This window comes from Ambystoma mexicanum, chromosome 12, assembly GCF_040938575.1.
Source record: "Ambystoma mexicanum isolate Mex_15411 chromosome 12, UKY_AmexF1_1, whole genome shotgun sequence".
Lineage (NCBI taxonomy): Eukaryota > Metazoa > Chordata > Amphibia > Caudata > Ambystomatidae > Ambystoma > Ambystoma mexicanum.
The window spans coordinates 917,655,433-917,677,464 of NC_090936.1; positions in this window are offsets into that span (position 1 = coordinate 917,655,433).

Here is a 22,032-nt window from a genome sequence, read left to right on the forward strand (position 1 = left end):
TGTAGGAGGGAGATATGGGGCATGAGCGGGGGGTGGAGGGTACAGGGCAGACACAGGGCATGAGCGGGGGGTAGACGGGACAGGGGAGACACGGGGCATGAGCGGGGGTGGGGGTGAACAGGGGAGACACAGGGCATGAGCGGGGGGTGGGGGTTACAGGAGGGAGACACGGGGCATGAGCGGGGGTGGGGGTACAGGATGGAGACACGGGGCATGACCGGGGGGTGGGGGGTACAGGAGGGAGATACGGGGCATGAGCGGGGTGGTGGGGGGTACATGAGGGAGACACGGGGCATGAGCGGGGGGTGGGGGGAAGAAGGGAGACACGGGGCATGAGCGGGGGGTGGAGGGGGGAAAGAAGGGAGACACGGTGCATGAGCGGGGGGTGGGGAGGCTAAAGGAGGGAGACACGGGGCATGAGCGGTGGGTGGGGGGGAAAGAAGGGAGACACAGGGCATGAGCATGCGGTGTGGGAAGAAGAGACACACAGGGCATGAGCGGGGAGTGGGGGGAAGAAGGGAGACACGCGGCATGAGCAGGGGATGGGGGAAAGAAAGGAGACACGGGGCATGAGCGGGGTTGGGGGGGAAGAAGGGAGACACAGGGCATGAGCGGGGGGTGGGGGGGAAGAAGGGAGACACGGGGCATGAGCAGGGGGTGGGGGGAAAGAAGGGAGACACGGGGCATGAGCAGGGGGTGGGGGGAGGAAGGGAGACACGGGGCATGAGCGGGGTTTAGAAGCTAGACACGGGGCATGAGCGGGGGATGCGGGGGAAAGAAGGGAGACACGGGGGTGGGGGAGAAACAAGGGAGACACTGGGCATGAGAGGGGGTGGGGGAAAGAACGGAGACACGGGGCATGAGAGGGGGTGGGGGAAAGAAGGGAGACATGGGGCATGAGCGGGGGATGGGGGAAAGATGGGAGACACGGGGCATGAGCGGGGGGTGGGGGGTAAGATGGGAGACAAGGAGCATGAGCGGGGGGTGGGGGGACACAAGGGAGACACGGGCATGAGCGGCAGGGAAGAAGGGAGACATGGGGCATTAGTGGGGGGTGGGGGGGGAAGAAGGGAGACACGGGGCATGAGCGGGGGTGGGGGGGAAAGAAGGGAGACATGGGGCATGAGCGGTGGGTGGGGGGGAAGAAGGGAGACACGGGGCATTAACGGGGTGTGGGGGGAAGGAGGGAGACACAGGGCATGAGCGAGGGCTGTGGGGAAAGAATGGAGACACGGGGCATGAGCGGGGGTGGGGGGAAGAAGGGAGACACGGGGCATGAGCAGGGGTGCGGGGGTAAGAAGCGAGACACAGGGCATGAGTGGGGGGTGGGGGGAAGAAGGGAGACACGGGGCATGAGTGGGGGGTGGGTGGGGCGGTGGAAAGAAGGGAGACACGGTGCATGAGCGGGGGGTGGGGAGGCTAAAGAATCGAGACACGGGGCATGAGTTGGGGGTGGGGGGGAAAGAAGGGAGACACGGGGCATGAGCATGCGGTGGGGGAAGAAGAGACACAAAGGGCATGAGCGGGGGGTGGGGGGAAGAAGGGAGACACGCGGCATGAGCGGGGGATGGGGGAAAGAAGCAAGACACGGGGCATGAGCGGGGGGTGGGGGGGAAAGAAGGGAGACACGGGGCATGAGCGGGGGGTGGGGGGGAAGAAGGGAGACACGGGGCATGAGCAGGGGGTGGGGGGAAAGAAGGGAGACACGGGGCATGAGCAGGGGGGGAGAAGGGAGACACAGGACATGAGCAGGGGTTAGAAGGGAGACACGGGGCATGAGCCGGGGGTGCGGGGGAAAGAAGGGAGACAAGGGGCATGAGCGGGGGGTAAGGGAGAAACATGGGAGAAACGGGGCATGAGAGGGGGTGGGGGGAAAGAACGGAGACACGGGGCATGAGCGGGGGATGGGGGAAAGAAGGGAGACACGGGGCATGAGTGGGGGGTGGGGGGGGAGATTGGGAGACAAGGGGCATGAGTGGGGAATGGGGGGAAACAAGGGAGACACGGGGCATGAGCGGGGGAAAGAAGGGAGACACAGGGCATTAGCGGGGGTGGGGGGGAAATAATGGAGACATAGGGCATGAGCGGGGGGTGGGGGGGAAGAAGGGAGACACGGGGCATGAACGGGGTGTGGGGGGGAAGAAGCGAGACACGGGGCATGAGCAGGGGGTGGGGGGGAAAGAAGGGAGACACGGGGCATGAGCAGGGGGTGGGGGGAGGAAGGGAGACACGGGGCATGAGCGGGGTTTAGAAGCTAGACACGGGGCATGAGCGGGGGATGCGGGGGAAAGAAGGGAGACACGGGGGGTGGGGGAGAAACAAGGGAGACACTGGGCATGAGAGGGGGTGGGGGAAAGAACGGAGACACGGGGCATGAGAGGGGGTGGGGGAAAGAAGGGAGACATGGGGCATGAGCGGGGGATGGGGGAAAGATGGGAGACACGGGGCATGAGCGGGGGGTGGGGGGTAAGATGGGAGACAAGGGGCATGAGCGGGGGGTGGGGGGACACAAGGGAGACACGGGCATGAGCGGCATGGAAGAAGGGAGACATGGGGCATTAGTGGGGGGTGGGGGGGGAAGAAGGGAGACACGGGGCATGAGCGGGGGTGGGGGGGAAAGAAGGGAGACATGGGGCATGAGCGGTGGGTGGGGGGGAAGAAGGGAGACACGGGGCATTAACAGGGTGTGGGGGGAAGGAGGGAGACACAGGGCATGAGCGAGGGCTGTGGGGAAAGAATGGAGACACAGGGCATGAGTGGGGGGTGGGGGGAAGAAGGGAGACACGGGGCATGACTGGGGGGTGGGTGGGGCGGTGGAAAGAAGGGAGACACGGTGCATGAGCGGGGGGTGGGGAGGCTAAAGAATCGAGACACGGGGCATGAGTTGGGGGTGGGGGGGAAAGAAGGGAGACACGGGGCATGAGCATGCGGTGGGGGAAGAAGAGACACAAAGGGCATGAGCGGGGGGTGGGGGGAAGAAGGGAGACACGCGGCATGAGCGGGGGATGGGGGAAAGAAGCGAGACACGGGGCATGAGCGGGGGGTGGGGGGGAAAGAAGGGAGACACGGGGCATGAGCGGGGGGTGGGGGGGAAGAAGGGAGACACGGGGCATGAGCAGGGGGTGGGGGGAAAGAAGGGAGACACGGGGCATGAGCAGGGGGGGAGAAGGGAGACACAGGACATGAGCAGGGGTTAGAAGGGAGACACGGGGCATGAGCCGGGGGTGCGGGGGAAAGAAGGGAGACAAGGGGCATGAGCGGGGGGTAGGGGAGAAACATGGGAGAAACGGGGCATGAGAGGGGGTGGGGGGAAAGAACGGAGACACGGGGCATGAGCGGGGGATGGGGGAAAGAAGGGAGACACGGGGCATGAGTGGGGGGGGAGATTGGGAGACAAGGGGCATGAGTGGGGAGTGGGGGGAAACAAGGGAGACACGGGGCATGAGCGGGGGAAAGAAGGGAGACACAGGGCATTAGCGGGGGTGGGGGGGAAGAAGGGAGACACGGGGCATGAACGGGGGATGGGGGAAGAAGGGAGACACAGGGCATGAGCGGGGGCTGGGGGGAAAGAAGGGAGACATGGGGCATGAGCAGGGGTGGGGGGGAAGAAGGGAGACACGGGGCATGAGCGGGGGTGCGGGGGTAAGAAGCGAGACACGGGGCATGAGTGGGGGGTGGGGGGAAAGAAGGGAGACACGGGGCATGAGTGGGGGGTGGGGCTGTGCAAAGAAGGGAGACACAGGGCATGAGCGGGGGTGGGGGGGAAGACGGGAGACATGGGGCATGAGCGGGGGGTGGGGGTGAACAGGGGAAGCACGGGCCATGAGCAGGGGGTGGGGGAAAAGGAGGGAGACAGACACGGAGCATGAGCAGTCGGTGGGGGTGAACAGGGGAGACACGGGGCATGAGCGGGGGTGGCGGGAACAAGAGGGAGGCATGGGGCATGAGCGGGGGGTGGGGGATAACACAAAGGAAACACGGGCATGAGCGGGGGTGTGAGGGACACGGGGCATGAATGGGGGTGGGGGGTACACGAGGGAGAGAGACATGGGGCATGAGGAGGGGTGGGGGAGTACACGAGGTAGACACGCGCATGAGCGGGGGGTGGGGGGAACAGGGCAGACACAGGGCGTGAGCGGGGGTGGGGGTACAGGAGGGAGACACGGGGCATGAGCGAGGGGTGGGGGGGAATAAGGGAGACACGGGGCATGAGCAGGGGGTGGGGGGAAAGAAGGGAGACACGGGGCATGAGCAGGGGGTGGGGGGAAGAAGGGAGACACAGGGCATGAGCGGGGGTTAGAAGGGAGACACGGGGCATGAGCCGGGTGTGCGGGGGAAAGAAGGGAGACACGGGGCATGAGCGGGGGGTGGGGGAGAAACATGGGAGAAACGGGGCATGCAAGGGGGTGGGGGGAAAGAACGGAGACACGGGGCATGAGAGGGGGTGGGGGAAAGAAGGGAGACACGGGGCATGAGCGGGGGATGGGGGAAAGAAGGGAGACACGGGGCATGAGCGGGTGGTGGGGGGAAACAAGGGAGACACGGGGCATGAGCGGGGGGAAAGAAGGGAGACACGGGGCATTAGCGGGAGGTGGGGGGGAAAGAAGGGAGACACGGGGCATGAGCGGGGGTTGGGGGGAAAAGAAGGGAGACATGGGGCATGAGCGGTGGGTGGGGGGAAGAAGGGAGACACGGGGCATGAACGGGGGATGGGGAAGAAGGGAGACACAGGGCATGAGCGGGGGCTGGGGGAAAGAAGGGAGACACGGGGCATGAGCAGGGGTGGGGGGAAGAAGGGAGACACGGGACATGAGCGGGGGTGCGGGGGTAAGAAGCGAGACATGGGGCATGAGTGGGGGGTGGGGCTGTGGAAAGAAGGGAGACACAGGGCATGAGCGGGGGTGGGGGGGAGAAGGGAGACATGGGGCATGAGCGGGGGGTGGGGGTGAACAGGGGAAGCACGAGCCATGAGCAGGGGGTGGGGGGAAAAGGAGGGAGGCAGACACTGAGCATGAGCAGGTGGTGGGGGTGAACAGGGGAGACACGGGGCATGAGCGGGGGTGGCGGGAACAAGAGGGAGACACGGGGCATGAGCGGGGGGTGGGGGGTAACACAACGGAAACACGGGCATGAGCGGGGGGTGAGGGGAACAGGGCAGACACGGGGCATGAGCGGGGGTGTGGGGGACACGGGGCATGAGTGGGGGGTGGGGGGTACACGAGGGAGAGAGACATGGGGCATGAGGAGGGGTGGGGGAGTACACGAGGTAGACACGGGCATGAGCGGGGGGTGGGGGGAACAGGGCAGACACAGGGCGTGAGCGGGGGTGGGGGTACAGGAGGGAGACACAGGGCATGAGCGGGGGGTGCAGGGAACAGGGCAGACACGGGGCATGAGCGGGGGGGTGTTGAGGGAAAGAAGGGAGACACGGGGCATGAGCGGGGGGTGGGGGGGAACAGGGGAGACACGGGCATTGGCGGGGGTGGGGTGAACAGGGGAGACACAGGGCATGAGCCGGGGGGGGGGACAGGAGGGAGACACAAGGCATGACCGGGTGGTGGGGGGTACAGGAGAGAGACACGGGGCATGAGCGGGGGGTGGGGGGTACAGGAGGGAGACACGGGTATGAGCAGGGGGAGGGGGGAGAAGGGAGACACGATGCATGAGCGGGGGGTGGGGGTACAGGAGGGAGACACAAGGCATGAGCGGGGGGTGGGGGGAAGAAGGGAGACAGAGGGCATGAGAGGGGGTTGGGGGTACAGGAGGGAGACATGGGGCATGAGCGGGGGGTGGGGGGAAAGAAGGGAGACATGGGGCATGAGCGGGGGGAAAGAAGGGAGACACGGGGCATTAGCGGGAGGTGGGGGGGAAGAAGGGAGACACGGGGCATGAGCGGGGGTTCGGGGGAAAAGAAGGGAGACATGGGGCATGAGCGGTGGGTGGGGGGAAGAAGGGAGACACGGGGCATGAACGGGGGATGGGGGAAGAAGGGAGACACAGGGCATGAGCGGGGGCTGGGGGAAAGAAGGGAGACACGGGGCATGAGCAGGGGTGGGGGGAAGAAGGGAGACACGGGGCATGAGCGGGGGTGCGGGGGTAAGAAGCGAGACAAGGGGCATGAGTGGGGGGTGGGGCTGTGGAAAGAAGGGAGACACAGGGCATGAGCGGGGGTAGGGGGGAGAAGGGAGACATGGGGCATGAGCGGGGGTGGGGGTGAACAGGGGAAGCACGAGCCATGAGCAGGGGGTGGGGGGAAAAGGAGGGAGACAGACACGGAGCATGAGCAGGTGGTGGGGGTGAACAGGTGAGACACGGGGCATGAGCGGGGGGTGGCGGGAACAAGAGGGAGACACGGGGCATGAGCGGGGGGTGGGGGGTAACACAACGGAAACACGGGCATGAGCGGGGGGTGAGGGGAACAGGGCAGACACGGGGCATGAGCGGGGGTGTGGGGGACACGGGGCATGAGTGGGGGGTGGGGGGTACACGAGGGAGAGAGACATGGGGCATGAGGAGGGGTGGGGGAGTACACGAGGTAGACACGGGCATGAGCGGGGGGTGGGGGGAACAGGGCAGACACAGGGCGTGAGCGGGGGTGGGGGTACAGGAGGGAGACACGGGGCATGAGCGGGGGGTGCGGGGAACAGGGCAGACACGGGGCATGAGCGGGGGGGTGTTGAGGGAAAGAAGGGAGACACGGGGCATGAGCGGGGGGTGGGGGGGAACAGGGGAGACACGGGCATTGGCGGGGGTGGGGGTGAACAGGGGAGACACAGGGCATGAGCCGGGGGGGAACAGGAGGGAGACACAAGGCATGACCGGGTGGTGGGGGGTACAGGAGAGAGACACGGGGCATGAGCGGGGGGTGGGGGGTACAGGAGGGAGACACGGGTATGAGCAGGGGGAGGGGGGGAGAAGGGAGACACGATGCATGAGTGGGGGGTGGGGGTACAGGAGGGAGACACAAGGCATGAGCGGGGGGTGGGGGGAAGAAGGGAGACAGAGGGCATGAGAGGGGGTTGGGGGTACAGGAGGGAGACATGGGGCATGAGCGGGGGGTGTGGGGAAAGAAGGGAGACATGGGGCATGAGCGGGGGGTGGGGGGAGAAGGGAGACACGGGGCATGAGCGGGGTGTGGAGGGGGATAGAATGAGACACGGGGCATGAGCGGGGGCTGGGGGGAAAGAAGGGAGACACGGGGCATCAGCGGGGGTGGGGAGAACAGGGGAGACATGGGCATGAGCGGGGGGTGGAGGATGGAAATAAGGGAGACACGGGGCATGAGCGGGGGGTGGGGGTGAACAGGGGAGACACAGGGCATGAGCCGGGGGGGGAACAGGAGGGAGACACAGGGCATGACCGGGTGGTGGGGGGTACAGGAGGGAGACACGGGGCATGAGCGGGGGGTGGGGGGAACAGGGGAGACACGGGCATGAGCGGGGGGTGGGGGTGAACAGGGGAGACACAGGGCATGAGCCGGGGGGGAACAGGAGGGAGACACAGGGCATGAACGGGTGGTGGGGGGTACAGGAGGGAGACACGGGGTATGAGCGGGGGGGGAGAAGGGAGACACGATGCATGAGCGGGGGGTGGGGGGTACAGGAGGAAGACACAAGGCATGAGCGGGGGTGGGGGGGAAGAAGGGAGACAGAGGGCATGAGAGGGGGTGGGGGTACAGGAGGGAGACATAGGGCATGAGCGGGGGTGGGGGGAGAGAAGGGAGACATGGGGCATGAGCGGGGGGTGGGGGGAGAAGGGAGACACGGGGCATGAGCGGGGTGTGGAGGGGGATAAAATTAGACACGGGGCATGAGTGGGGGGTGGGGGGGAAAGAAGGGAGACATGGGGCATGAGCGGGGGGCGGGGGGGAGAAGGGAGACACGGGGCATGAGCAGGGGTGGGGAGAACAGGGGAGACACAGGCATGAGCGGGGGGTGGAGGATGGAAATAAGGGAGACACGGGGTATGAGCTGGGGGTGGGGGGAAGAAGGGAGTCACAGGGCATGGGCGGGGGGTGGGGGGTAAAGAAGGGAGACACGGGGCATGAGCGGGGGGTGGGGGGAAGAAGGGAGACACGGGGCATGAGCGGGTGTGGAGGGGGAAAGGAGGGAGACACAGGGCATGAGCGGGGGGTGGAGGGGGAAGAAGGGAGACACGGGGCATGAGCGGGGAACGTGAGGAAGACAAGGGGCATGAGCGGGGGTGGGGCGAACGGGAGGAAGACACAGGGCCTGGGCTAACTGTGCAGGCAGCAGATGCCGCTCCTCGGCCCTCCGCAGGCCACCGTGTGCCGATGGCGTGAGCGAGGGGTGGAGGAACAAAAGGGAGACACGGGGCATGAGGGGGGTGGGGGGGACAGGAGGAAGACATGGGGCATGAGAGGGGGTGTGGGTAACGAGAGGAAGACAGTTTCATGAGCAGGGGTGGGGGGAACGGGAGGAAGACACAGGGCCGGAGCTTACTATGCAGGCGGCAGATCCCGCTCCTCAAACGATAAACAGAGATGGCAGGCGTCTCTCAAAATACGATGCACTGCACGCTTCACTGCAGCTAATGAGAGGGCACGTGGTGGCGCGAGTTATGGTTGCTTAACTTACCATAACTGGCGAATTTCAAGGGTTTTTCGGTTTTACTTGGAACCATAACGTCCCATTAACAAAGTTTTTTCACTGAATTTCATAGGTTTTTAGTAGCGCAACTTAACCATAACGTCCCTTTAACAACGTTTTTTCATTGAATAACATAGGTTTTTATTAGTGCAACTTAACCATAACATCCCTTTAACAAAGTGTTTTCATTGAATTTCATAGGTTTTTATTAGTGCAACTTAACCATAACGTCCGTATAACACATTTTTTTTTTTACTGAATTTCATAGGTTTTTGTTAACCATAACGTCCTTATCAATAGATGAAGACCACTAGCATCCTAGGTCCTCAAAGTGAGAACCCCGGGCGGTAAAAAAAGGATTTTTCTTCCCAAACCAGGACGCTTGCGGCATCCCGGTGTAGGAAGGAAAATCTTTTACCAAGATGGCCACCATGGAAAGGGAAGGCGGAGTGTATAAAGAGAACACAACAGGGCATCAGCGGGGGGTGTGGGGAACAAGAGGTCAACAAGGGGCATCATAGGAGGGGGGACAAGAGGAAGACACGGGGCTTGAGCGGGGGGGAACAGGAGGAAGACACGGGGCATGAGCAGGGGGTGGGGGGAACAGGAAAGAGACACGGGGCATGAGCGGCGGTGGGGGGAAGGAGGGAGACACAGGGCATGAGCGTGGGTTGGGGGGTACATGAGGGAGACATGGGGCATGAGCGGGGATGAGGGTACACGAGGGAGACACGGGGCATGAGCGGGGGGTGGGGTAACAGGAGGGAGACACAGGGCATGAGCGGGAGTGGAGGGGAACACGGAGACACGGGGCATGAGCGGGGTGGGGCGGAACAGGGGAGAAACAGGGCATGAGCGGGGGGTGGGGGGAACTTAAGGGAGACACGGGGCATGAGCGGGGGTAGGGGAGAACAGGGGAGTAATAGGGCATGAGCGGGGGTGGGGGGGAAAAGGAGGGAGACGGACAGCATGAACGGGGGGTGAACTGAACAGGGGAGCAACACAGGGCATGAGCGGGAGGTGGGGTGAACAGGGGAGAGACACAGGGCATGTGCGGAGATTGGGGGGAACAGGGGAGACATGGGGCATGAGTGGGGGTGGGGGGTACAGCACTGAGACGCGGGGCATGAGCGGGGGAGGGGGGGAAAGAAGGGAGACACAGGGCATGAGCGGGTGGTGGGGGGGAAAGAAGGGAGACACGGGGCATGAGCAGGGGGTGGGGGGAAGAAGGGAGACACGGGGCATGAGCAGGGGGTGGGGGGAAGAAGGGAGACACGGGGCATGAGCGGGGGGTGGGGGGAAAGAAGGGAGACACGGGCATGAGCGGGGGGTGGGGGGAAGAAGGGAGACACAGGGAATGAGCGGGGGGTGGGGAGGGAAAGAAGGGAGACACGGGGCATGAGCGGGGGAAGAAGGAAGACACGGGGCATGAGCGGGGGGTGGGGGGAAAGAAGGGAGACTCAGGGCATGAGCAGGGGGTGGGGGAAGAAGGGAGACACGGGGCATGAGCAGAGCGTGGGGGGAGAATGGAGACACGGGGCTTGAGTGGGGGTTGGGGGGGAAGAAGGGAGTCACGGGGCATGAGCGGGGGGTGGGGGTGGGAAGAAGGGAGACACGGGGCATGAGCGGGGGGTGGGGGGAAAGAAGGGAGACACGGGGCATGAGCGGGGATGGGGGGAAGGAGGGAGACACAGGGCATGAGCGTGGGTTGGGGGGTACATGAGGGAGACATGGGGCATGAGCGGGGATGAGGGTACACGAGGGAGACACGGGGCATGAGCGGGGGGTGGGGTAACAGGAGGGAGACACAGGGCATGAGCGGGAGTGGAGGGGAACACGGAGACACGGGGCATGAGCGGGGTGGGGCGGAACAGGGGAGAAACAGGGCATGAGCGGGGGGTGGGGGGAACTTAAGGGAGACACGGGGCATGAGCGGGGGTAGGGGAGAACAGGGGAGTAATAGGGCATGAGCGGGGGTGGGGGGGAAAAGGAGGGAGACGGACAGCATGAACGGGGGGTGAACTGAACAGGGGAGCAACACAGGGCATGAGCGGGAGGTGGGGTGAACAGGGGAGAGACACAGGGCATGTGCGGAGATTGGGGGGAACAGGGGAGACATGGGGCATGAGTGGGGGTGGGGGGTACAGCACTGAGACGTGGGGCATGAGCGGGGGAGGGGGGGAAAGAAGGGAGACACAGGGCATGAGCGGGTGGTGGGGGGGAAAGAAGGGAGACACGGGGCATGAGCAGGGGGTGGGGGGAAGAAGGGAGACACGGGGCATGAGCAGGGGGTGGGGGGAAGAAGGGAGACACGGGGCATGAGCGGTGGGGAAGAAGGGAGTCACGGGGCATGAGCGGGGGGTTAGGGGGAGAAGGGAGACAAGGGGCATGAGCGGGGGGTGGGGGGAAAGAAGGGAGACACGGGCATGAGCGGGGGGTGGGGGGAAGAAGGGAGACACAGGGAATGAGCGGGGGGTGGGGAGGGAAAGAAGGGAGACACGGGGCATGAGCGGGGGAAGAAGGGAGACACGGGGCATGAGCGGGGGGTGGGGGGAAAGAAGGGAGACTCAGGGCATGAGCAGGGGGTGGGGGGAAGAAGGGAGACACGGGGCATGAGCAGAGCGTGGGGGGAGAATGGAGACACGGGGCTTGAGTGGGGGTTGGGGGGGAAGAAGGGAGTCACGGGGCATGAGCGGGGGGTGGGGGTGGGAAGAAGGGAGACACGGGGCATGAGCGGGGGGTGGGGGGAAAGAAGGGAGACACGGGGCATGAGCGGGGATGGGGGAAAAAGGGAGACACGGGGAATGAGCAATGGTGGGGAGGGAAAGAAGGGAGACATGGGGCATGAGCGGGGGCTGGAGGGAGAAGAAGGGAGACACGGGACATGAGCAGGGGGTGGGGGGAAAGAAGGGAGACACGGGGCATGAGCGGGGGGTGGGGGGAGAAGGGAGACACGGGGCATGAGCGGGGTGTGGAGGGGGATAGAATGAGACACGGGGCATGAGCGGGGGCTGGGGGGAAATAAGGGAGACACGGGGCATCAGCGGGGGTGGGGAGAACAGGGGAGACATGGGCATGAGCGGGGGGTGGAGGATGGAAATAAGGGAGACACGGGGCATGAGCGGGGGGTGGGGGTGAACAGGGGAGACACAGGGCATGAGCCGGGGGGGAACAGGAGGGAGACACAGGGCATGACCGGGTGGTGGGGGGTACAGGAGGGAGACACGGGGCATGAGCGGGGGGTGGGGGGAACAGGGGAGACACGGGCATGAGCGGGGGGTGGGGGTGAACAGGGGAGACACAGGGCATGAGCCGGGGGGGAACAGGAGGGAGACACAGGGCATGAACGGGTGGTGGGGGGTACAGGAGGGAGACACGGGGCATGAGCGGGGGGTGGGGGGTACAGGAGGGAGACACGGGGTATGAGCGGGGGGGAGAAGGGAGACACGATGCATGAGCGGGAGGTGGGGGGTACAGGAGGAAGACACAAGGCATGAGCGGGGGTGGGGGGGAAGAAGGGAGACAGAGGGCATGAGAGGGGGTGGGGGTACAGGAGGGAGACATAGGGCATGAGCGGGGGTGGGGGGAGAGAAGGGAGACATGGGGCATGAGCGGGGGGTGGGGGGAGAAGGGAGACACGGGGCATGAGCGGGGTGTGGAGGGGGATAAAATTAGACACGGGGCATGAGTGGGGGGTGGGGGGGGAAGAAGGGAGACATGGGGCATGAGCGGGGGGCGGGGGGGAGAAGGGAGACACGGGGCATGAGCAGGGGTGGGGAGAACAGGGGAGACACAGGCATGAGCGGGGGGTGGAGGATGGAAATAAGGGAGACACGGGGTATGAGCTGGGGGTGGGGGGGAAGAAGGGAGTCACAGGGCATGGGCGGGGGGTGGGGGGTAAAGAAGGGAGACACGGGGCATGAGCGGGGGGTGGGGGGAAGAACGGAGACACGGGGCATGAGCGGGTGTGGAGGGGGAAAGGAGGGAGACACAGGGCATGAGCGGGGGTTGGAGGGGGAAGAAGGGAGACACGGGGCATGAGCGGGGAACGTGAGGAAGACAAGGGGCATGAGCGGGGGTGGGGCGAACGGGAGGAAGACACAGGGCCTGGGCTAACTGTGCAGGCAGCAGATGCCGCTCCTCGGCCCTCCGCAGGCCACCGTGTGCCGATGGCGTGAGCGAGGGGTGGAGGAACAAAAGGGAGACACGGGGCATGAGGGGGGTGGGGGGGACAGGAGGAAGACATGGGGCATGAGAGGGGGTGTGGGTAACGAGAGGAAGACAGTTTCATGAGCAGGGGTGGGGGGAACGGGAGGAAGACACAGGGCCGGAGCTTACTATGCAGGCGGCAGATCCCGCTCCTCAAACGATAAACAGAGATGGCAGGCGTCTCTCAAAATACGATGCACTGCACGCTTCACTGCAGCTAATGAGAGGGCACGTGGTGGCGCGAGTTATGGTTGCTTAACTTACCATAACTGGCGAATTTCAAGGGTTTTTCGGTTTTACTTGGAACCATAACGTCCCATTAACAAAGTTTTTTCACTGAATTTCATAGGTTTTTAGTAGCGCAACTTAACCATAACGTCCCTTTAACAACGTTTTTTCATTGAATAACATAGGTTTTTATTAGTGCAACTTAACCATAACATCCCTTTAACAAAGTGTTTTCATTGAATTTCATAGGTTTTTATTAGTGCAACTTAACCATAACGTCCGTATAACACATTTTTTTTTTTACTGAATTTCATAGGTTTTTGTTAACCATAACGTCCTTATCAATAGATGAAGACCACTAGCATCCTAGGTCCTCAAAGTGAGAACCCCGGGCGGTAAAAAAAGGATTTTTCTTCCCAAACCAGGACGCTTGCGGCATCCCGGTGTAGGAAGGAAAATCTTTTACCAAGATGGCCACCATGGAAAGGGAAGGCGGAGTGTATAAAGAGAACACAACAGGGCATCAGCGGGGGGTGTGGGGAACAAGAGGTCAACAAGGGGCATCATAGGAGGGGGGACAAGAGGAAGACACGGGGCTTGAGCGGGGGGGAACAGGAGGAAGACACGGGGCATGAGCAGGGGGTGGGGGGAACAGGAAAGAGACACGGGGCATGAGCGGCGGTGGGGGGAAGGAGGGAGACACAGGGCATGAGCGTGGGTTGGGGGGTACATGAGGGAGACATGGGGCATGAGCGGGGATGAGGGTACACGAGGGAGACACGGGGCATGAGCGGGGGGTGGGGTAACAGGAGGGAGACACAGGGCATGAGCGGGAGTGGAGGGGAACACGGAGACACGGGGCATGAGCGGGGTGGGGCGGAACAGGGGAGAAACAGGGCATGAGCGGGGGGTGGGGGGAACTTAAGGGAGACACGGGGCATGAGCGGGGGTAGGGGAGAACAGGGGAGTAATAGGGCATGAGCGGGGGTGGGGGGGAAAAGGAGGGAGACGGACAGCATGAACGGGGGGTGAACTGAACAGGGGAGCAACACAGGGCATGAGCGGGAGGTGGGGTGAACAGGGGAGAGACACAGGGCATGTGCGGAGATTGGGGGGAACAGGGGAGACATGGGGCATGAGTGGGGGTGGGGGGTACAGCACTGAGACGCGGGGCATGAGCGGGGGAGGGGGGGAAAGAAGGGAGACACAGGGCATGAGCGGGTGGTGGGGGGGAAAGAAGGGAGACATGGGGCATGAGCAGGGGGTGGGGGGAAGAAGGGAGACACGGGGCATGAGCAGGGGGTGGGGAGAAGAAGGGAGACACGGGGCATGAGCGGTGGGGAAGAAGGGAGTCACGGGGCATGAGCGGGGGGTTAGGGGGAGAAGGGAGACAAGGGGCATGAGCGGGGGGTGGGGGGAAAGAAGGGAGACACGGGCATGAGCGGGGGGTGGGGGGAAGAAGGGAGACACAGGGAATGAGCGGGGGGTGGGGAGGGAAAGAAGGGAGACACGGGGCATGAGCGGGGGAAGAAGGGAGACACGGGGCATGAGCGGGGGGTGGGGGGAAAGAAGGGAGACTCAGGGCATGAGCAGGGGGTGGGGGGAAGAAGGGAGACACGGGGCATGAGCAGAGCGTGGGGGGAGAATGGAGACACGGGGCTTGAGTGGGGGTTGGGGGGGAAGAAGGGAGTCACGGGGCATGAGCGGGGGTGGGGGTGGGAAGAAGGGAGACACGGGGCATGAGCGGGGGGTGGGGGGAAAGAAGGGAGACACGGGGCATGAGCGGGGATGGGGGAAGAAGGGAGACACGGGGAATGAGCAATGGTGGGGAGGGAAAGAAGGGAGACATGGGGCATGAGCGGGGGCTGGGGGGAGAAGAAGGGAGACAGGGGACATGAGCAGGGGGTGGGGGGAAAGAAGGGAGACACGGGGCATGAGCGGGGGGTGGGGAGGGAAAGAAGGGAGACACGGGGCATGAGGGAGGGGTGGGGGTCACGAAGGGAGACATGGGGCATGAACGGGGAGCGGGGGAAGTGAAGAAGGGAGACACGGGGCATGAGCAGGGGGTGGGGGGAAAGAAAGGAGACATGGGGATGAGCGGGGGGTGGGGGGAAGAAGGGAGACACAGGGAATGAGCGGGGGTGGGGAGGGAAAGAAGGGAGACACGGGGCATGAGCGGGGGGTGGGGGGAGAAGAAGGGAGACACGGGGCATGAGCGGGGGGTGAGGGGGAAAGAAGGGAGACACGGGGCATGAGCGGGGCGTGCGGGGGAAAGAAGGGAGACACGGGCATGAGCAGGGGGTGGGGGGAGAAGGGAGACACGGGGCATGAGCGGGGGATGGGGGAAAGAAGGGAGACACGTGGCATGAGCGGGGGATCGGGGGAAAGAAGGGAGACACAGGCATGAGCAGGGGGTGTGGGGGGGTAAGAAGGGAGACACAGGGCATGAATGGGGTGTGGGGGGAAGAAGGGAGACACGGGGCATGAGCGGGGCGTGGGGGGGAAAGAAGGGAGACACGGGCATGAGCGGGGGTGGGGGGAGAAGGGAGACACGGGGCATGAGCGGGGGATGGGGGAAAGAAGGGAGACACGTGGCATGAGTGCGGGTTGGGGGAAAGAAGGGAGACACGGGGCATGAGTGGGGGGTGGGGGGAAAGAAGGGAGACACAGGGCATGAGCGGGGGGCGGGGGGGAGAAGGGAGACACGGGGCATGAGCGGGGGAAAGAAGGGAGACACAGGGCATGAGCGGCGGGTGGGGGAAAGAAGGGATATACGGGGCATGAGCCGGGGGTGGGGGGAAAGAAGGGAGACACGGGGCATGAGCGGGGGGTGGGGGAGAAGAAGGGAGACATGGGGCATGAGCAGGTGGTGGGGGCGAAAGAAGGGAGACACGGGGCATGAGCGGGGTGGGGGGAAATAAGTGAGGCACGGGGCATGACCGGGGGGTGGGGGGAAAGAAGGGAGACACAGGGCATGAACGCAGGGTGAGTTGGGAAAGAAGGGAGACATGGGGCATGATCGGGGGGTGGGGGGGCCAGGGGAGACACGGGGCTTGAGTGGGGGATGGCGGAAAAGGAGGGAGACAGACACGGGGCATGAGCAGGGGGTGGGGGGACAGGAGGGAGACACAGGGCATGAGCGGGGGGTGGGGGGTACAGGAGGGAGACAGACACGGGGCATGAGCGGTGGGTGGGGGGACAAGGAGGGAGACAGACAAGGGGCATGAGTGGGGGGTGGGGGGACAGTAGGGAGACACGGGGCATGAACAGAGGGTGGGGGTACAAGCCAAGAGGGAGACACGGGGCATGAGCGGGGATGGGGGGAACAGGAGGGAGACACGGGGGCATGAGCGGGGGGTACAGCAGTGAGACACGGGGCATGAGCAGGGGTGGGGGGGAAAGAAGGGAGACACGGGGCATGAGGGGGTGGTGGAGGGGAAAGAAGGGAGACACGGGGCATGAGCGGGGTGGAGGGGAAAGAATGGAGACACGGGGCATGAGCAGGGGGTGGGGGGAAGAAGGGAGACACGGGGCATGAGCGGGGGGAAGAATGGAGTCACGGGGCATGAGCGGGGGGTTGGGGGGAGAAGGGAGACACGGGGCATGAGCGGGGGGTGGGGACATAAAGAAGGAAGACACGGGGCATGAGCGGGGGGAAGAAGGGAGACACGGGGCATGAGCGGGCGGTGGGGGGAAGAAGGGAGACACGGGGCATGAGCGGGGGGTGGGGGGAAGAAGGGAGACACAGGGAATGAGCGGGGGGTGGGGAGGGAAAGAAGGGAGACACGGGGCATGAGCGGGGGAAGAAGGGAGACATGGGGCATGAGCGGGGGCTGGGGGGAAAGAAGGGAGACTCAGGGCATGAGCAGGGGGTGGGGGGGAAGAAGGGAGACACGGGGCATGAGCGGGGGGTGGGGGAAGAAGGGAGACACGGGGAATGAGCGGGTGGTGGGGAGGGAAAGAAGGGAGACACGGGGCATGAGCGGGGAAGAAGGGAGACACAGGGCATGAGCGGGGGGTAGGGGGAAAGAAGGGAGACTCAGGGCATGAGCGGGGGGTGGGGGGGAAGAAGGGAGACACGGGGCATGAGCGGGGGTTGGGGGGAGAATGGAGACATGGGGCATGAGTGGGGGGTGGGGGGAAGAAGGGAGTCACGGGGCATGAGCGGGGGGTGGTGGTGGGAAGAAGAGAGACACAGGGCATGAGCGGGGGGTGGGGGGAAAGAAGGGAGACACGGGGCATGAGCGGGGGATGGGGGAAGAAGGGAGACACGGGGAACGAGCAGGGGTGGGGAGGGAAAGAAGCGAGACATGGGGCATTAGCGGGGGCTGGGGGAGCAGAAGGGAGACACGGGACATGAGCAGGGGGTGGGGGGAAAGAAGGGAGACACGGGGCATGAGCGGGGGGTGGGGAGGGAAAGAAGGGAGACACGGGGCATGAGTGAGGGGTGGGGGGCACGAAGGGAGACACGGGGCATGAACGGGGGGTGGGGATGGGAAGAAGGGAGACACGGGGCATGAGCAGGGGGTGGGGGGAAAGAAAGGAGACACAGGGATGAGCGGGGGGTGGGGGGAAGAAGGGAGACACAGGGAATGAGCGGGGGTGGGGAGGGAAAGAAGGGAGACACGGGGCATGAGCAGGGGGTGGGGAGGGAAAGAAGGGAGACACGGGGCATGAGCGGGGGGTGGGGGCACGAAGGGAGACACAGGGCATGAACGGGGGAAAGAAAGGAGAAACGGAGCATGAGCGGGGGTGAGGGGGGAAAGAAGGAGACACAGGACATGAGCGGGAGGTGGGGGGAAGAAGGGAGACATGGGGCATGAGCGGGAGTTGGGGGGAAGAAGAGAGACACGGGACATGAGCGGGGGATCGGGGGAAAGAAGGGAGACACAGACATGAGCTGGGGGTGTGGGGGGGTAAGAAGGGAGACACGGGGCATGAATGGGGGGTGTGGGAGAAGAAGGGAAACACGGAGCATGAGCGGGGTGTGGGGGGAAAGAAGGGAGACACGGGCATGAGCGGGGGTGGGGGAGAAGGGAGACACGGGGCATGAGCGGGGGGTGGGGGGAAAGAAGGGAGACACGGGGATTGGGCGGGGGTTGGGGGAAAGAAGGGAGACATGGGGCATGAGTGGGGGGTGGGGGAAAGAAGGGAGACGCAGGGCATGAGCAGGGGGTGGGGGGAAATAAGGGAGACACGGGGCATGAGCGGGGGTGGGGGGGAGAAGGGAGACATGGGGCATGAGTGAGGGAAAGAAGGGAGACACAGGGCATGAGCGGCAGGTGGGGGGCAAAGAAGGGATATACGGGGCATGAGCGGGGGGTGGGGGAGAAGAAGGAAGACACTGGGCATGAGCAGGTGGTGGGGGCGAAAGAAGGGAGACACGGCGCATGAGCGGGCGTGGGGGGAAAGAAGTGAGACACGGGGCATGAGCGGGGGTGGAGGGGAAGGCAGAGAGACACAGGGCATGAGCGGAGGTGGGGGGTAAGAAGGGAGAAACGGGGCATGACCGGGGGTGGGGGGAAAGAAGGGAGACACAGGGCATGAACGGGGGGTGGGGGGGTGGAAAGAAGGGAGACACGGGGCAGGGGTGGGCGTGAACAAGGGAGACATGGGCCATAAGCGGGAGATGGGGGAAAAGAAGGGATACAGACACGGAGCATGAGCGGGGGATGGGGGTGAACAGGGGTGACACGCGGCATGAGCGGGGATGGGGGGTAACACGACAGAGACACGGGCATGAGCAGGGGGTGGGGGGAACAGGGCAGACACAGGGCATGAGCGGGGGTGGGGGGAACACGAGGAAGACACGGGGCATGAACGGGGGTGGGGGGTACAGGAGGGAGACACAGGGCATGAGCGGGGGGTGGGGGAACAGGGCAGACACGGGGCATGAGCAGGGGGTGGGGGGGAAGAAGGGAGACACTGGGCATGAGCGGGGGTGGGGGGGAAAGAAGGGAGACACGGGGCATGAGCGGGGGAAAGAAGGGAGACACGGGACAAGAGCGGGGGGTGAGGGGAGAAAGAAGGGAGACACGGGGCGGGGGGGAAAGAAGGGAGACACGGGGCATGAGCGGGGGGTGGGGGGGAAGAAGGGAGACACAGGGCATGAGCTGGGGCTGGGAGGGGAAAAGAAGCGAGACACGGGGCATGAGCGGGGGGTGGGGGGAAAGAAGGGAGACACGGGTCATGAGCAGGTGGTGGGGGAAAGAAGGGAGACACAGGGCATGAGCAGGGTGGGGGGGAAAGAAGAGAGACACAGGGCATGAGCGGGGGTGGGGGGAAAGAAGAGAGACACAGGGCATGAGCGGGGGGTGGGGGGTAAGAAGGGAGAAACGGGGCATGATCAGGGGTGGGGGAAAGAAGGGAGACACAGGGCATGAGCGCGGGTTGAGTTGGGAAAGAAGGGAGATACGGGGCATGAGCGGGGGGTGGGGGGTGGAAAGAAGGGAGACACGGGGCATGAGCAGGGGTGGGGGAAAGAAGGGAGACACGAGGCATGAGCGGGGGTGGGGGGGAAGAAGGGAGACACGGGGCATGAGTAGGGGTGAACAGGGGAGACATGGGCCATAAGCGGGGGGTGGGGGAAAAGAAGGGAGACAGACACGGAGTGTGAGCGGGGGGTGGTGGTGAACAGGGGAGACACGGGGCATGAGCGGGGGTGGGGGTAACACGACAGAGACACGGGCATGAGCAGGGGGTGGGGGGTGCAGGGCAGACACGGGGCATGAGGGAGGGGTGGGGGGAACACGAGGGAGACATGGGGCATGAGCGGGGGGTGGGGGGTACAGGAGGGAGACACGGGGCATGAGCGGGGGTGGGGGGAACAGGGCAGACACGGGGCATTAGCAGGGGGTGGGGGGGGAGGGAGAAGGGAGACACGCGGCATGAGCAGGGGAAAGAAGGGAGACACGGGGCATGAGCGGGGTGTAGGGGTAAGAAGGGAGACACGGGGCATGAGCGGGGGGTGGAGGGAAAGAAGGGAGACATGGGGCATGAGCGGGGGGTGGGGGGAAAAGAAGCGAGACACGGGGCATGAGCGGGGTGTGGGGGAGAGAAGGGAGACACGGTCATGAGCAGGTGGTTGGGGGCAAAGAAGGGAGGCACGGGGCATGAGCGGGGGGTGGGGGGAAGAAGGGAGACATTGGGCATTGCCTGGGGGTGGGGGGGGGGAGACATGGGGCATGAGCAGGGGGTGGAGGGGAAAGACGGGAGACACGGGGCATGAGAGGGAGGAGGGGGGAAACACAGGGCATGAGCAGGGGTGGGGGAAAGAAGGGAGACACAGGGCATGAGCAGGGGTGGGGGAAAGAAGGGAGAAATGGGGCATGAGCGGGTATTGGGGGGAAGAAGGGAGACACGGGGCATGAGCGGGGGGTGGGGGGAAAGAAGGGAGACACGGGGCATGAGCGGGGGATGGGGGGTGGAAAAAAGGGAAACACGGGGCATGAGCGGGGGGTAGGGGGGAAAGAAGGGAGACACGGGGCATGAGCGTGGGGTGGGGGTAAACAGGGGAAACACGGGCCATGACATGAGCGGGGGGTGGGTGGAAAAGGAGGGAGACAGACACGGAGCATGAGCAGGGGGTGGTGGTGAACAGGGGAGACACGGGGCATGAGCAGGGGGTAGGTGGAAAAGGAGGGAGACAGACATGGAGCATGAGCAGGGGCTGGGGGTGAACAGGGGAAACACGGGACATTAGCAGGGGATGGGGGGAACAAGAGGGAGACATGGGGCATGAGCAGGGGGTATGGGGTAACACGATGGAGACACGGGCATGAGCGGGGGGTGGGGGGAACAGGCCAGACACGGGGTATGAGCGGCGGGTGGGGGACACGGGGCATGAGCAGGGGGTGGGTGGGACACGGGGCATGAGCGGGGGGTGGGGGGTACATGAGGGAGAGAGACATGGGGCATGAGCAGGGGGTGGGGGGGTACACGAGTACACGCCGGGGGCTTTCCCGGGGCCTGCGGTCCTGTAGCTTCCTCCAGGAGCCCAATGCCCAGAGAATCCAGCACTGACTGGGCAATCAATTAGTTATATAGAGTAAAAAGAAAACGACAAAGTAAGTATCCAGTACAATACATTTTTCATCCCTCTTCTGAAAATAAAATTGGATTACTATTATCCTTCCGCCACAGGCACCTGTCTACCATGCTGAAACACCTGAATGTAAGTTTACTATTATACACATCAAAACATATATATCATATTATGCAACCAAAATATGTTCAAAAACATACATCTCCCCACATTATATCTCTTCATATCAGAACCTCTTAGCATTTTTCATGGACCATTAAGTTTTACCTCCTTTCCCTGGTTAGAGCAACCTTTCACTCTGCACTCATTATTTTCATTTTAACTAGCCTCACCTAGCTCAAGCCTTCTCGCATCATGTTTCGGGTGCAAAAGGCTAGATTTGATTTACATGGACAAACTGTTCCACTGTCATCTCACCCTCCTTTTTAACTATCCTATACACCACGGGGGAAACCTTGTCTATTATTTTGAAGGGCCTTTGCCATGCTGCAAGAAATTTTTAGTTTTTATGTTTGCCCTTTCCAAAATTAAACTTGTAAACCTGATCTCCTACTTCATACTCCTTTACAGATGTTTTTCTGTCATAATACGTTTTTGCACTATCAGCGGCCTTCTGCAGATTCCGCTGCACAAATGCAAATCCATGTTGTAAGTGCTTCTTCAACTCTTCCACGTATTCGTGAATTGTGGAGGCATTTACAAGTGTCTGCTCATGGGACCTGTACAGTAGATGCTGTGGCAACACCATTGTCTTCCTGTTAGTATTTCATGAGGACTGAGATTTGTTGATTTAGCGGGAGTCGATCTAATGGCCATCAATACTAAAGGCAGCCGAATGTCCCAACTAGAACCTGCTTCAGCCACAAATGTCTTTAATATGTCAACAATTGACCTGTTGTTCCTTTCCACCCCACCTGAAGAAGAAGGCCAGTATGAAATGTG